The sequence below is a fragment of the Saccostrea echinata genome, unplaced genomic scaffold (assembly GCF_033153115.1).
Source record: "Saccostrea echinata isolate AGI-Se365-2 ecotype Australia unplaced genomic scaffold, CSIRO_AGI_Sech_v1 ptg000062l, whole genome shotgun sequence".
NCBI classification, from domain to species: Eukaryota; Metazoa; Mollusca; class Bivalvia; order Ostreida; family Ostreidae; genus Saccostrea; species Saccostrea echinata.
The window spans coordinates 3416913-3434161 of record NW_026889811.1 but is presented as its reverse complement, the minus strand read 5'-3'; the positions used below and the strand labels follow the sequence as shown (position 1 = coordinate 3434161).

Genomic DNA, 17249 nt, shown 5'->3' with positions numbered 1-17249 from the left:
AAAGGACCGTTAAACTTTTTTCTTGGATTTTTATTGCAGGTATTCAAGAAAATGATTTTTTATGTACTAGTAATTCTATGTCAGTAAGGCTCGCAAGATTTTGGTCTTCCTGCCTATCTGCATTATATTTTCAAAAAAAAAAGTTTTCGCTCCGTACTTGACATTGCTTTTCTGTGGCTTGATTACATAAGTTTACCTGTGTCTACCTATTATAGGTAGAGCCCATCCTTTAAAAAAGGAAAGCATGTGTACCTTCGTTTATTCTTTTCTTTCAGCAGTTCGGAAATATTCCAACATCGAAGTTATCAGCTATTAATTTATCTTTTTTTCCCTTCAAAATTGCATCTTGTTCCGACACATGAATATATTAGGATCTACGGGTTATTGAACAGACGACATGTTTCAATGACGTTTTATAAGTATAAACTTATACATCTTCACAAGGTCAAGGTTTTGTGATATTGTTTCTCTTCACTACCTTTTTAAATAGGAACGATTTCACAAAACTTTGACATTGTGAAGATGTATAGGTTATTGCGTATATGACCTAAAATCTACTTGGTCTATTAACGATGTTTAAGAGACTTTTACAATAATTCATCCCCGTGGTAGACAAGGAGCAAAATATATACTACCTGGTTAATAGAGGATTTTCGCGGAAAAGAAAAAAAAACACTAGTACTTCACGGTAAAGAAGGATTTTTCGCGGAAAAGCAATGTGGACTCGCGGAAAAATTTAACAGCGCAATTGAGGAATTTCCTGTAATTTTTCCCAGAAAAAGTTGTTCCATACCACCACCACATAAAAAAATAATGAAAAAAAAAACAACTAGATCGACCCAAAGGACAAAACCTTATTTAAAAAGAAGAAAAATAACCCAAACCTGAAAAAACCTATTTTGAAAGGGGGGATGTCACATTACCTTCCTACATGTCTTACCAACTTTACAAAGTTTACTTGACCCTTCCCCCTTCATATTTTTGGTATTTTACTATATGAATTTTATACAAGTGGTGGGTATTAATTGGGGTGGGGTCCGGATACCCAACATCCCCCCCCCCCCCGCGGATCCCTTACTGCTTCCTCTAAGTAATCGATATACATGTATCTTTGTGACGACGACCTGTGCAAGTGTGTGTTATAAGGAAGCTCTAAACACGAAGGAAAAACACTTTCAGACTTTGAGAACATTTTATCATATAAAGGTGTACATTATGAGCTAATCTAGTTCATTTCCAGGATAAAGTGCCTGCCTTATTTCCCCAGGAGAATTGTTCAAAGACAATCGAGTGTTAGTGAACAGAAATCACTGTTGTTTACTTAAATTGGTAATCAATATGTAAATACTGTATTCAATTACTTTATCTTGGTTTATTATACCTCTACTGATTTTTTTCCCTATATAACGATCTGACTAATTCCCTAGAAATCGTTAAGAGTGGACTAATCCCCGTGTGTTAGTCAAGTGAGCTAATCCCTGCTTTGAAAGCTAATTCCCGGTTATCCTAATCCTCTAGATTTTACTTTTACATTGGTATGATATGTGAATGGACTAATGTCCGTGTGTTAGTTCAGTGAGCTAATCCCTGCTTTGAAATAAGGCTATCTGAATCCTCATTTTACGTTTGTATCGGTATAATAAAACAGTTAAAAGTATATCATCTCGACCAGGACTAAAAGTATATCATCTCAACCAGTCCTGGCCTTGGGGAACTGGAATCTTGTTAAATCCCTCAATGATATACTTTAACTGTATACAGTCTGGTCGAACTCTCAAACGGGGGTATACCCTCAAACGAGGGTTTTCCGTCCCGTCATGCAATGCACAAGAACGGTAACTCTTGCCGTATCCAATATAAACAAACTTGCCTAAATCTTCTATCTTAGGAAAAAAGATCGATAATATTGTTATTTCTGCTATGAACTTGGTAAAATGTTACCAGAAAAAAATCAACAGGTTAAGTTTTCCATATTTTGAATTTATACTGTAGAAAAGAACGAAAATTTTCCGTCATTTCATGAAATATTTTAATATTTCGTGTGACGTCTCAATAACGATTTTTTTAAATTATGGAATTCAAAACACAAGGAAAAATATTCTAAGAATGAGAAAAATATGAATTTAGAATCTAGATTTAAAAAAAATAAAATATAATCGTGTTTTCCCCCAAACAATCGTTGTTATTTAAAATAACATTTTATTAAATTCTTATAAGATATAAAAGACAATAAATACGATAAATTGCACTTAAATTTTATTTTTTATCTGTATTTTTGTTACACTTCCTGGGCATAATTATCGATAGTAAAGACCCTCGATTGCTAGTCAGAGGAAACGCGGACTGAAACTCACGATCATAAATAAATCAATATAAACACCACATTTTCTTGTATTTTATTACAAAAATAAAAGATATAAGGTAAAATAATATATTTCTTTTACAATTTCAATTTAATATTAGTGGCTTATGTCTGTTTATCGAATAATTTACCTTAATTACCTGGATGTCACGGAACAAAAAATCGCCAACTTTGCCAGTGAATAAATCCCGATTTGTACAATAAAGTTGTATTTTTGTAAAATACAAACTCTTAAAACACCTTTAATCTATCATTTCCGAGTGGTTTCACATTTGCACAATGATTCGTTACTTTGCACCGGCGTTTTTTGTAAACCCATACTTTTTGCCTGAAATACGCACATTTTGAAGCATCTGCGCATGCTCGTACCCCCGTTTGGGGGTATAGTTTTCCTATTTCCGGTTACCCCCGTTTGGGGGTTCGACCAGACTGGTATACTACAGTCTGTAATATAATGTTAAGCAGTGTGCGAAACTAACTTTTTTAAGCTACAGACAATTGGTCTACAATAATTTGAAATTCTATAGACCTGAGAAATTTCCTATAGACCCAAAAAATTATATATCTGTGTTTTTATTTAATTGTATATTTTTCAATTGCTTATTCCTTTTTCCCTACACTGCATTATTTTATGAATTGGCATAAGATACATAGAAGTTTATAACCATGATTATTAAGAAATGATTGGGGGGGGGGGGGGTTACACTTTGAACAGTAAATTTATTATGTTGAATTTTACCGATGCAGGGAACATTAAAATCTCTAAGAAGATTTCAATTTTTGTTAATGAAAACTTGTGTGAATAGGCAAAAAAATGTGTTTACTGTAACATGTTGAAGAAAAAAATTCTAGGCTCTTAGGATTTTTTTTCATTTGCCATATTGGTTTTAAAAAAAAATTAATTAAGCATATTGCTGAAAATGAAGATGATTTTTTTTTTTATCATTTTTATGTACTAGTTTATCAATAGTCATGCATAAATATCACTGAATTTAATTATCTTTCTATCCCCTTTTGCAAAGGTGCATATATACCTATAGATTATAGAGCAGGGCTCGACATTAACTTGTTTTCCTACTTGTCCATTCAGACAAGCGACCAAGACATTTACTTGTCCGAACTTCAACTTCACTTGTCCGAAAAATTTTCAATAAAGATCTAATACTGTTAACTGAAAAACTAAAAATAAAGTACATTACATGTGCATGATGTTATTTTCAAATACAACGAACACATAAAACAATATTTTATCTAGACTTTCTGTCCTGACAACATAAATGCTGTCAACATAAAACAGAATCCGAACTCAGTTTCATGCCTTTCCAGTAGTATGCAATTAGTGAACTTCAATCCCGATCGAGTGTACTCAATTAGGGCGCGTCGATTTACCCAAAAGGACCTAAAAGAACCCAAAAGGAACCCAAAAGGACTCAAAAGGAACCCAAAAGGACTCAAAATCAATATATTGTGATATACTGAAAATTAATAATTTGAATGAAATAATGAATATTACATTATAAATTTAAATAAAAGTTGGCAAAAACATAAATTGATACTGTTGCAACTTTTCTTTGAGAAATAACATAATGCCTTATATAACACATCAAACACTAAATCTGGTTAGATATGCTTTGTTTTATTTGAGCTGAAAATAACAAAATATTATTATATTTCCCCTTCTATTGTACCATATCTTACTATATGTTGTACCATAGGACTGGCGGTAAATTTAGATTTTGCTTTGATGTTGCTGTGGTGTATTTGCCAGAAGAATCACAGTTTTTTTAAGTTACGCCCACCTTTTTGGCATCAAGCCATACTGTGACAAGACCTTGACTGATGAATGAATGATGTTAATTTCCAGATGTTGGCAATGGCTGATGAATGAATTAAGTCAACTATACTAACATTAATTAGCTTGTCGATGTTCGCTTCATAAATATTTCTATATGTTTTCTCCGCGTATCCTTAATCAGTAAATGATACGTCCTATCTCGAATTCTCGTTATTCTCTTTCCCGTCTCCAAATACATATAGCAATTTCACATCAGAAGTCCCCGCGTTTTTTTTTTTACTTCCAATACCATTTCAAACTTTCATTAAAATGTCAGAAATCATTTCATTTTTTTCTGTACGCCGATTGCCATAAAGAAAATTTTCAATGGCGAAATTTCCCATACCCCCCCCCTTTTTTTCAAAAAAAGAGAAAAAAACGATATAGAAAGATTAATTTTCTTTCAGAGTTGACGGCCTGAATATAAAAGCCTACAATCGCTACCCCTGTACCTGACAAAAATCATGTTTTCTGCATCTTCAACATTCCAAACGTACAATATCTTCACACGTACCAATTCCGAATTTTTTATCAACGATTTGCAGTAGCAATGCTGCAGCTAAAAATGATCCTTGCAGATGGAGACAGACTATTTATACAGACTCCGGACCTTGACTTGACACCTCGTCATAGGCGGTGCTAATTATCAACTTGCTTTTCTCTCATTGGTCCTCTGGTACAAGTAACTTACACAATAGATATTAATTGGTTCGCGGTAAATACACTCACAGTTTTTATTCACTCGGGGCTCCGCCCCTCGTGAATGAAAAACTGTGAGTGTATTTACCGCGAACCAATTAATATCTATAGTGTAACTATAACATATATAATGAAGCAATAAGTTTTATTTTATGACTTGTTCTAGGCATATGGTATCGGGGGTGGGGGTGGGGGAAGGGGGACCCCCCCACCCTAAACACCCCCCCCCCCCCCAAAAAAAAAACTACTGTTTTATTTTCAATAAAGTATGAAAGTGTTCATTGAATATCCAGATATCCCCTTCAATACTTCATGTCCTTTTGGGTTGCTTATAATTTACTTCTGGATCCTTTTGGGTAAATTGACGCACCGCTCAATTACATAGCGATCTATGTCGGGATCAAAGTTCGGTTTTTATGTACTGTTTCCGTCTTAAAGTACCGGTAAACTTTTAACAGTCGTTCTTTTAAATATTTAGAGTCTTCTTTACATAAAAATGCACTTGTCCTATCGGACAAGTGCCCAGCAATATTCACTTGTCCGTATTTTTTTTTCACTGGTGCCGGACAAGCAGACAAGCGTTTATGTCGAGCCCTGTAGAGTGAACATTGGTTTTTTTTTTTCATGTGAAAAATTAAAATGTATTTTAATTATATTTTTTATGTGATATAAATCAAACCAATACCCATTCTTTGGTTTACTGAGTCAGGAAATAATTTTATGGGATATTTAGACGTATCTACAATAAACAGAGGAATTGAGGAAATTCGGACTACAAAAAAAATTACAATCGTTTTAGGAATAAATAAAACATGTAGTACTGCAAAATGGATTAGATGAAGGAAATTTATGAACAATAGAGCATTGAAGCATAAGTTTTTCCTTGGCTGAAAAGTTGTATTGTTTAAAACGGCCAATTTTACTCTATAGACAAATCGGTCTTGAGATATTCACCTTGCTATAGACCGGGCGCATTTTCTATAGATTTTGTCTATCGGTCTACCGTTAATTTCGCACACTGGTTAAGAATACTTCAATTTAATATTGTGAACCTGAACTCTTGAAAGTAGATGGCCCTTTGTTCATAACAAACAGAGAGCAATATTAATTTTATTTTGTAATTCGGGGGAAAGGAAGCAGGCAGTACAGTTGATACTTTTTACATGTTCTATGGGGAGAGGGGAGATCTATTCAATGAGAACTTTGGTTACATGAAATATTTATAGTTACTTTATCACATACATTGTGAATAATGTTTAAATTGTGCATTTATATATGTGGAAATGCCTCTCGGGGGCCCTTGATTGGTAAATAAAATATCTTGTATCTTGTATAGTAGGCGTAGAAATTAAAGCATAAGTAATTAGTAATTACTTAGTAAATAATTATTGATAATCAAATATATACATTTGTGGTATCTCTCTATTATATAAACATGTAGAGAGCAAATATCTTCATACCTGTATGAAGTTTTTCGAAGGTCATAGGTCATTACGTGACCTAATCACACAGCGCCGTAATATCTACATAAAAAGACTTACTCCACTAAGCAAAATAGCATGTTTTCATGCATAAAAATGTACAAAATACGCAAGTAAAATAATAATAATTTTATTTACAATGTAAACGAGTATTTAATACAGTTCTTGATCGATTTTACATAGAGAATAGAAAACTACGTGTTATAAGTTTCATGTCTGAGCTGCATAGTCTCAACTTTTACCCTTATTTTTCTCGCAGACCTCTGAATGCTATAATTTTTTTTTCATTAAACTTTACTCACAACAAATTTGAAAATCTGTTGAAAAATATCAATGTAATGCAATCACGCCACAAACAGCTGACAAACACTGCACTTTGGAAGTTCGGTAGGCACACCTCCATCATCGAGATCGTTGTCACGGTTGTGACGTTGTCTTAACAATGTAAGCTGTCGCCAGTGTCTCCATATGTCAACATCATAAATTAATAAATATGCCTTACTGAAATCGTAGATTTTATGTTTTTGATCAAAGTTTGTACGTGATTTCAAGTTATCTGGTCCGGACAAGTGTCTCCATCCATCCCTTTCCGACCGAAATTCCTCCAACTTTTTATTATCAAACATCGGACGTGTTTCTTGTGTTTTTGAACATCGAATATGGGTTCTCATGAATACAGAAATCCCAGACATCATTATGCTCACTATAATTGATCACAAGTAGCCTTTCACAGAATATTCCCTTCGAAACAGAATCCTGTGTCAGATGAATTTGAAGCGTAACCGCTTTTCAAGCCGATTTACACCTAGCGTAATTTTTCAAAATCTACGACGTACAGTTAGTGCAATATTTATATTCGATTACATTCGATTGTCCGTCTCAAATGTATATATAAGTAATAATTAACAAGTTTAAAAACTTCAATGGGAATTGAAGTGGGTCGGTACGTGATCAAATCTTCTGAGAAGGCCTTCGGCCTTCACAGGATTTGATCACGTGACCCACCCACTTCAATTCCCATTGAAGTTTTTAAACTTGTTATTTATTTCTTAATTGTATATTTTCAAGATGACAAAAAAGGGTGGGGGTTGACGTGGAAAAAGTATCATTATGTTCATCGTGGTAATGAAATTTCAAGTAAATCTTTACCATTTACCCATGTACATGTAGGGGGCAGGTTCACAATTTTTCTTTTCGACATGAAACATTTTTCGAATTGGAGTCAGCTCTGAAACTATGTGCCTGAACGTTACTTATGGATAAATTGAGAGTATAAACAGGTTAAACAAAGAAAATGCACACAAGCATAAAAAAAAATAACAAACGGGGGAGGGGGGGGGGGCGCCGGTACTGGACCCGCCTTTGAATAGGTACTAGATTGTTGACATTGATATCCAGGAAGTCAATATTTCAATAACCTGTGAAAAAGACATTTTCTACAAAATCCAGCACCGAGGAATCCATTTCACAATAAATCCGATGCTTATACATCGTATGTGCATTTATTAATCATTTTCTATGTTCTATGACACCCTATTTATATTTTATTTCAATTTTAACATCCAGTTGAAACAATTAACAAGAATAAAATCAGCTATATTTTCTACGATCACTGCATTACAGTTCGAGAATATTTCACTTATCAACAGAGATCTGTGGATATATACTTATCATTTCTTAGCAAAGATTAATATTAATTTTGTTTTAGTAAACAAGTCAGAATTTCAGTTTTGCGTGTGCGCGCAAATAGGCAATACTTTTTTGGATATTAATACAGAAGGAGTACAAGCAAACTACTTGATTCTTGACAATCAAAAGAAAACATTTTTTATCCTCTTCCATTCGTTACATCTACATTATGTTTTCATGCTATATACAATTTCCATAGGTCTGTCAATCTACAGTGTATATACAGTAATATTAAGAATATAAGAGGAGCAATTGGACCTGACCCCCTCCCATCCGATATCATCACTCATGTAGTATTTTATACTCCCCCCCCCCCCCCTCAAGCTATTTGTTTACTTCTTTTTTTTACATTATTATTATTTTACATTACATCCAACCTTTATTTAATTTTATTAAGTACATAAAATGCTATATATTACCCCTTTTTGACCATCTCGAGAAATTATGTGACCAAAATACATTTATGTGATGTACATGGCTTTACGGGTAATTTTTATATGGAACTCTCCAAAAAAGGTAGATCTAATTGAAGTCATTGATAAAACATATATGACAATCTAGATTATGTTCGGAACTGATCTGCATTTCACATATTTTACACTGAGAGGCGCATTGTTAAATGTTAAATCTATTGTGATATTTTGCCAAGTTGTCTTCTATCTTAGAAAGTTAGCCTCTAATTTTCACTATAATAGCTCAAAATATTGATGTCCATGTACATGTAAATAATTTAATTTTGTTTGTATTCTAACCTCTGACTGGTTAATATCCAAAAAGGAACACAAATTATTTCTGTATAACCTGGTTTGGTATGGGGACACACCCCCCTCACAACCAGCTGAATCATCTGTATCCATACAATCCTCTCATTTCCAGTCCTCGGGATTCATGGAAAATTCCAGATTTAATGAATGTACCAAACAATAATTCGATCTTACCACGTGTAAACAAACAACAAGGCTGCTAGGCCTATGTATCAGTTTTTACCTCCCCTCGCTTCCCATCACTTCCGGTACTTCCGTTACTACGGTTGTATTATTGAGCGGCAAATTTGAACTAATAAAAAGCAACGAAATTTTACACCCATAGTTATTTGATGATTTTAAAATTAAATTATAAGGAATGACTCTAATTCTTGGCCAAATCAAGAATTAGAGTCATTCCTAAAATAGTCCATTTTCCCAAAAGGCCAAATAGATCGGCGAAACCATTGTGACGTCAATTTTCAAAAATGACGTATAAATTGTTTTGTGGACACAGGCACTGGGTTATAGACTGAATGTAAAATAACATTTATACAAGTGTAAATACTGCATTTTTTCTTAACGACTACTTTTTCCACCAACTAATGTCCAGATTATAGTCTAACTCGGACTACTGTCGCTTACTGAGGGGCGCGCGAAAGTAAGATATGCTATATAGATATACTAATATAGGCCCAAAGTATCTGAATTCGAACAACATGTAAAGATCTTTATGCTTTATATTAAAGATTTTTTAGCAATGGTGGCGAGGTGTATTCTCAATATTATTTATATCTAGCAAAACACCGTCTGATGTATGTGTATTGCATGCTGTAAAATGAATACATATTTTGAAAATAAACATGGTTCGCACAATATCACCATCGTAATTTTTTGCATATAAATTGCTATCATATCGATGTTTCATTTGTAAAAATTTCAAAGTGGTGATATAATGCGGACCTATCGAAAAATGCTTTTAAGTCCCTGATTTTTAACGATTTTTCCGGAAATACGCATTCCGTGCATGATTTGACAACGAGTAAACAGTATACAGGGGACACATACTCAAAGTTTGGGTTTATTTTTTTAACAAGCATATATCCAACCTTTATTTTCAATGTAAAGTTTTGATTCAGCATAAACTTTAATTTTTAGAAATTCTCAGGGCCAAATATTATATCAAATGAACCTTGTCCTTTGTACTCAACTGATAGAAGTTTTTCCCTTTTGTCATTTACCAATGATAATTCATTAGTAATCACTGTAAATAATGTATAAGATAGGTCAATTGAATAAAAAAATTGTACAAGAATCTTTAAAGTTTAATACAAAAAGTACTTTCATAGGTTTTAATGGTCAAGTAGACTTGTAAAATAATAGATAAATAATCAAAGTACTCGGAAATTAATACTGAGTGCCGGGCTCATTTACAGAGTAGTGAACAAACTGTTTTACATAAAACATATATTTTAATAACAGATAAATAACAAGAAGTTCAGAAACTGGAAGAAGGAGTTACACAAAAAGGATGTTTACATGGCATATAACATTAAAAAATGTTAAATGAAATAGAATATACTTAGAAATTAAAAGAGTAAACAATATATCCGATGTATCATTCTGGGGTTTTATACCAATTCTTGAAGTAAACAGTGATGCAGCAATGTCAAATGTTTGCAGTCAGGTGAGGTCTCTTTCGGGGATGGGTGGGTGGGAGATTGCAGCAAGGTGTACATCAGGTCAGGTGCTCCCTGCATCAATGTTAGTCTGTTAACAAAATATTTATATAATGTGACACAGACAGGCTAGGGGGAACTGATGAAAACCTTTAGCATATTTTAAGCAATTAATATCTTAATAGAAGAACATGAGAAAAATACATTACCAATACCATAAATGTTTGTTTAAAAAATCCCCAGATTACGTTGTTTGATTTAGTGTTTGAGTAGTCTCAACAGTGGTTTAGAGTACGCACTATATTTCTTAGCGAAAATTTAATTTAGGTGTGAAGAGTCAGCATATCCGGTTGAACACCTTAACAAAAGCCGACTATTGCTTTACGAGCGGTGTAATATAGCTGGATAAGATCGTGTAAGATTCTGTGTGAAAACAGAAAAATCTCCCATTGCTGAAGAGAGCAAACAATATAAAGAAAGTTTATTTACTAGAAAAGAAAAAAAAATGGCTGTTGCTTCACATTTGTCTATTTCTTGGCACGCTACCACCTTTCTCAAAATTAAGAGACATTCTTTATATAACCTAAGGAAAATAATGAATAAAAATGGTAACTCTAATGTAATAGATCTGTTCAACATTTCCGAAACAAAAGGCAAAGTTTACGCGTTGATTATTAGTATCCTCAATTAATTATAAATTTTAAGTTAACGATGAGAAAGATTTAGCGGATGGGTATTTCCCTTGGACATTGACTGCAGAGGATTTCTAACACAGTCCATACAGAGAGTTTTGACAGGAACACAAAGACTGACAAATTCAGCTGAAAAGTCACCCTGCTGGTTATGGTGGAGGAACACTGAGCGCAAAGTTGGAAGCCATCTACAGACGGGCAGTGATTTGGTCAGTCACTGTTACATGACTCCCCATGACGAGGTAATTGATCCAGAATTACAACATTATGATTGTATTGGATATTATGTTTAACCAGTGTTAAAACAGGGATTAATTATCTTTGGGGATAAAATAAATAGAACCACAGAATCCTGTTGAAGGGGGAGTTACGGGTAATAAAAAAAAAATAGTGAAAAAGGCAAGTTTGTTTTTAAAAAGTCGGTAAAATCATAGGCACAACCCCAGGGGAAGAGCGTAATTTGAATTCATTTTTTTAAATTTATGAATATAAATGATTTTAGAAAACTTAATTTGACAAAAAAGTTTAACTTTTTAAAGTGAGCACTCCCTTAAAAACAAATATGAAATTTATCAGGGAAAGTAATACATGTATATAATGTACATGTGTAGTATAAAAGTATCAACATATATGATCTTGACTAAGTGTATGGCCATAAAATGGGATCCCATCTGCTTATTCAGTAGAGCAATGTTGTAAAAGTGAGTTATTTATAGTCTGAGGACAATAAGATATATTTGGTAGCTTGAAAGTGGATCAGAAAACGATGTTACTGATGAATCTATCTGAAGTAAAGGAACTTATGTTCAAAATAAGTAATAAATGTATTGTTGACCTGTGTTATAGTACTACATTTCAGTCGATAGCTGTAATTAATAATTAATAAAGATGAGAAATTTAGGCCCAATGCTACAACACAAAATTTAATAACAATGCAAAATGAAATGAACTGGGATTAGTGGCCTATTTTCATTTTGATGTAAATTTTACTGGGATCAACGCAAAAGTAACAAAGCAAAATGTAATGTCCATTTTTGGTCAGATATTAAGATATAATTCATTGATTGAGTAAATTATTTTTCCAGAAAATTCACAAATCACAGAACATACTTTGTGACAATAAACATGCTTCAATTATTAAATTATCTGTTGTTACATTTTGCGTAGCTTTCTGTACAAAAGGTATATATTTCAATGAAAAATCTTTTTAAAAATTGCTGTTTAATGTCTAAAACATTTTCAACGTGTATTGGTTTGCTTGAAAAGAGTTGCTTCCTGAATTTAGGAGGGGGGTGGGTGGGTCTGTAAACATTTGAAATTCTATTCCAAATAATAATTTTAGAAATTACGATAAATACATTTTTCGTGGAATTCGACATAGAATGTTTTGAATAAAAAATGTTAAAGATATTAAGATATATCGAATGCAGAAGTGCCAATCGGTTAACGCAAGACGTTCCGACAAATTAATTGGCTAATCGTATCAAGAATTCGTAGTTTTGCGTATAGACTATGTCCTAGTTGAAGATATTTTCTTGCAAGACAAATTGTGTAATTTCTGTGTTGGCGATTTTAATATGCATTCGGATCACTCGCCTATTTATCTTACATTAAATACAAAAGTAAACAAACAAACAAAAAATCACAATATTCAGCCCGTCCCTTCTATGAAGTCGACAGAAATATCATGGGATCCTGATGCAACAAATGAAATTAAAATACATGTAGACAACTGTATGCCAAATGTAATATCTTCCTTGGAAAATATCGATGAATCTCCAGAGGGCATCAGCAATACAGTTAAACACTTTTCAGTTGCAATATTGGATAAGTTTAAAAAATTCTGTGAAAAAGAAATCGCATATAACCCTAATAAGAAACAATACATAACAGAAACACCAAGGACAGAGGACAAACCAAGGTTTGATGATCAGTGTCGAGCTTTATATAAAGAATACAGGAAAAAATTGGCGTATTTCAACGAATCTAGAACACAAGAGAATCATGAAAAACTTGTTACTGCTAAAAAGAAATATAAAACAGTGGAAAATCGATTTATACGACAATATCAAGGACAGGAGGGAAATCAACCAGAGTTGCTCCGCTTATCCAACCCCAAAAAAGATTTTACCGCGTTTTCAAATGTCCGAAAAATAAAGTTGGTATAACTCTAAGGAAAAGTGAATCTTATGAACATTTCAAAAAACTCGCGAGTGATAAAGCAAACCAAGAAGCAGCCTTATTTGAAATACCCGAATCGCCGACTTTCCAGGAACTTGACATTCCGATTACATGGGCGTAGGAACCGGGGGGGGGGGGGCACGGGGGGCCGTGTCCCCCAATAATTTTGCCGATATATAGAATACTATAGAAAACATAGCTACTTTATGCTTGTGCCCCCTCAATAATAACGTATGATTTTCTTTCTTTTCTTTTTTTTTTTTGCTTGTCAAGGAATTTTGATAGTTGATAGTGCCCCCCCCCCCCAACTGAAAATGTATGTTTGTGCCCCCTCAAAGTGAAATTGCTTCCTACGGGCCTGGATTACAATTGATGAAACTGTTAGTGCTATTTCTGATTCAAAGGCAGATAAGTCGCCAGGTTTTGATAGTATTATTAATGAATTTTTCAAAAGCTTTTCTACAGTTTTTTTCGCCTCTTTTGAGAAAGTTGTTTAATTTTATATTAAATACAGGTTGTTATCGATCTGTTTGGTCACAAGGTATAATTGTGCCAATTTACAAAAAAGGTTACGAAATAACCCAGATAATTGACGGGGGATAACTTTATTAAGTCGTCTATCAAAACCATTCACATCTGTCGTGAATAAACGTTTGTTGTCTTGGAGTGACGAAAATAGTGTTGTGAGTGATGCACAATTTAGTTTTAAGCCCGGTTCCGGGACAAGGGATGCTATTTTTGTATTGTATTAATTAATTGCTAAGACTTTGAGTGAAAAGAAGCGTTTGCATTGTTGCTTCGTAGATTATAGAAAAGCGTTTGACAGCATTCAGCATAATAAAATGTGATATAAACTAGTGAAATACGGTATAAACGGAAAATTATTTAATATTATTAAGTCTATGTATAGTGGCTTGAAAAGCTGTGTGAAAGTTTATGGTCAATTTTCTGAATATTTTTCTTTACAAAGAGGTCTTATGCAAGGTGAAGCTCTCTTGCCAATGTTATTTTCATTATTTATTAATGATTTAGAGATAGAAATGCTCACAAATGGTTGTGAAAGTGTTCAACTTCAAAATTTGAATCTTTTTGTTACTTTTATATGCGGATGATATATTTTTTTTTCAGAAAGTGTTCAGGGTCTGTAGATAATGCTTGATATATTGAAGTCTTATACGGATCAATGGAAATTAGAGGTTAATGTTAGCAAAACAAAAATGGTAGTCTTTCGAAATGGTGGTAAAGTAAAAAGCTTTGAAAAGTGTTTCTATGATAATACTGAACTTGAAATTGTTGATGTATTCACATACCTAGGAGTTGATTTAAATACGATGGTCAATTTGATTGTACACAGAAATCAATTGCTACCAAAGCTAAAACATTTCTTTGTGGGAAAGGGTGAAAGAGAATAATCTAAATGTGGAGACTACACTCTCTTTATTTGACACATATGTAGGTTATGTTCTTCATTATGGATGTGAGACATGGGGATTTCATAAAGCCCCACATGTTGAGCAAGTACATATTAACTTTTTGAAGAAAATCATGTTGTTCCAAAAACTTACAAATAACTAAATGGTTTATTTCGAATTTGGTAGATGCCCAATGTATGTTCAAAGAAAACTTCGAATTCTGAAATACTGGTGTAATTTGCTCAATACAAATAATTGCATTCTGCAGACATGTTATAAACAACTGTTATGTGATTATGAAGAACAACAGGAAAATTGTACAAACTGGTTAAGGGCAGTTAGAAAAGAACTATATTGTTTAGGTCTTGGAAGTTTTTGAGAACGACAAGAATTTGGTAATGTCAAACAATTTTCTTTTCTTGTAGAACAGCGTCTTACTGACGCATTTATACAAAGTTGTTATAGTGCTTTTGAAAGCTCGTCAAAATGTGTTTTGTATAAATAAATAAATGACACATTTGATTTAAAAAGATATCTTGTGAAGCGATTGACATACAAAGAAAAGTTTGTGTTAATGTATGAATATTGAATTTCTGCACCTTCTTTGAATCTTGAAAATGGAAGGTATAAAAACCTACCCCGAAATGAACGCAAATGTTTATTTTGTAAGATGAAAGAAGTAGAAGATGAATTTCATTTTGTTTTGATATGCCAGGCATTTTCTGATTTACGTAAAAAATATATTAGCCGTATTATCATAAAAAGCCTTTCTTTTTCAAACTCATTTAACTTTTTAGTGCATATAATTTTAAAACTATTCAGAAACTTTGTCAACGTTTATTGAAAGCTACAAAACAAAGGGAAACACTTTGTTAAATATCATTAATGATGTTTCAAATTTCAGTTAGTTAGATTCTATCTTTGTTACAAACTCTTTATATCCATACATTTATATATTGTAGTTCATTTTGAATCCTCTGCCATTTGCCTGTATTGTATACATTTTGTGTACCTATGAGCCACAAGGCTCCTTTGGTCAACACTAAACATTACTGAAAATCGACATTGCATTACCGAAAATTGTTCTTTTCAATACCGAAAACTTATTATTACCGAAACTTAATAATTCTTTTGAAATAATGTAAAGCATTTCCGAAAATATTAACTTTAATACCTCTTTTGTTTGCCAGATGTTCTCACCACGGAAAGAGGGTGAGGGTGTGTGTGTGTGTGTGTTTACCCGTATTGTAATTGATATATTCACTCAGTTCATTGTTTTTGTAACCTTGACTTCTTGTATAGAGAGGGTATTTATAGGTATTGTATGCCTGTTGGCCGATCTATTCAGTATTCTGAATAAATATTGTTTAAACCACGGAAAGATTATTGATGATTTTGAGCAAGATAATTTTAATTAATAATCAGCACTTTAAGTTTACATTCGATCTTAAAAAGCTTGTAATCTTCAACATAAAAATTTGAATATCAGTTGACTCAACGTACTTAAGTCCAAAGTGAAATAAAATGCCCACGATACCTAGTCATGTATTTCTAGATGCAGTTGCAAACTTTTTCTGCCGCGCTTGTAGGCCTAAACGGTGTCTCATTTTGAATTTTCGGTAATGATATCTAAAAATATTTGGAAATGAAAGAAAATAGTTTTTGATATGATATCCTACCAGTTTTCAAAATTTTGGGTAATGCAATGCAGCCCTAGAGAGCCTAAATTATCTCTGAAATATATTAGTGAAATTCTAACTTTCAGAATTTTTATTTATATTTTTTCCAAATTGAATTTTCTAGAAATTGCTTTCAAATTTACACATATTTTAATTTTTTCCAACCAACTGGCTACAGATTTTCTAACCAACTACCAGCATGCACTCTCTTTTAGTTTAAGATACATGTAGCAAGAAACTTGGTATGAAATTAATTTTTATGTACTTTTTTGTAACGATTAGTATTTTGGACATGGTCCTTATTCAAGAGGTGAGGGTCAACAAACTTAGATAGAAAGGCTATTTATGTTGAAGGCTCTGATTGACTGCAGTAAGGACAGATGAGAAATGTTCTAGAAATTGTGCCCTTTTTCGTGTTCAAAACGCCCTTTCACCTCGCATTTTGACGCCTTTTTCCTATGCTTTGTAACACTCCTTCACATTTGCGTTTTCCCTTTGTGTTATAACGACTTCCCTTTTGTGTTATGACGCCTTTTATAACGCTTTCCACTTTGTGTTATTCATTTTTCTTGTTCGATCCCTGTAAGCTTACCGATTCTGTATAACATCAAAGAAAGCTTGACAGTTTTTTTTTTACATCATAGTGTCAAAAAGCACAATGGAAGTGTTTTTATTCATTACTGTGATCTTTTAAATTTTTTAAAATCAATTCCATATTCATTCCATAACAAGTTTTGTGTGATCTGTTTATTTTCAAAGTTTCCTGTAATAAAAAAGAGACAAAGTTAATTTGAATGA

The 17249-nt window shown here is 32.9% G+C and overlaps 1 protein-coding gene across 1 annotated transcript in view; it reads right to left on the bottom strand.

Moving 5' to 3' along the window:
* The window catches only part of LOC133175511 (sorting nexin-21-like), a 182616-nt gene that overhangs the window by 26583 nt on the left and 138784 nt on the right, over positions 1 to 17249 (bottom strand). The gene's annotated exons all lie outside the window — the stretch shown is intronic.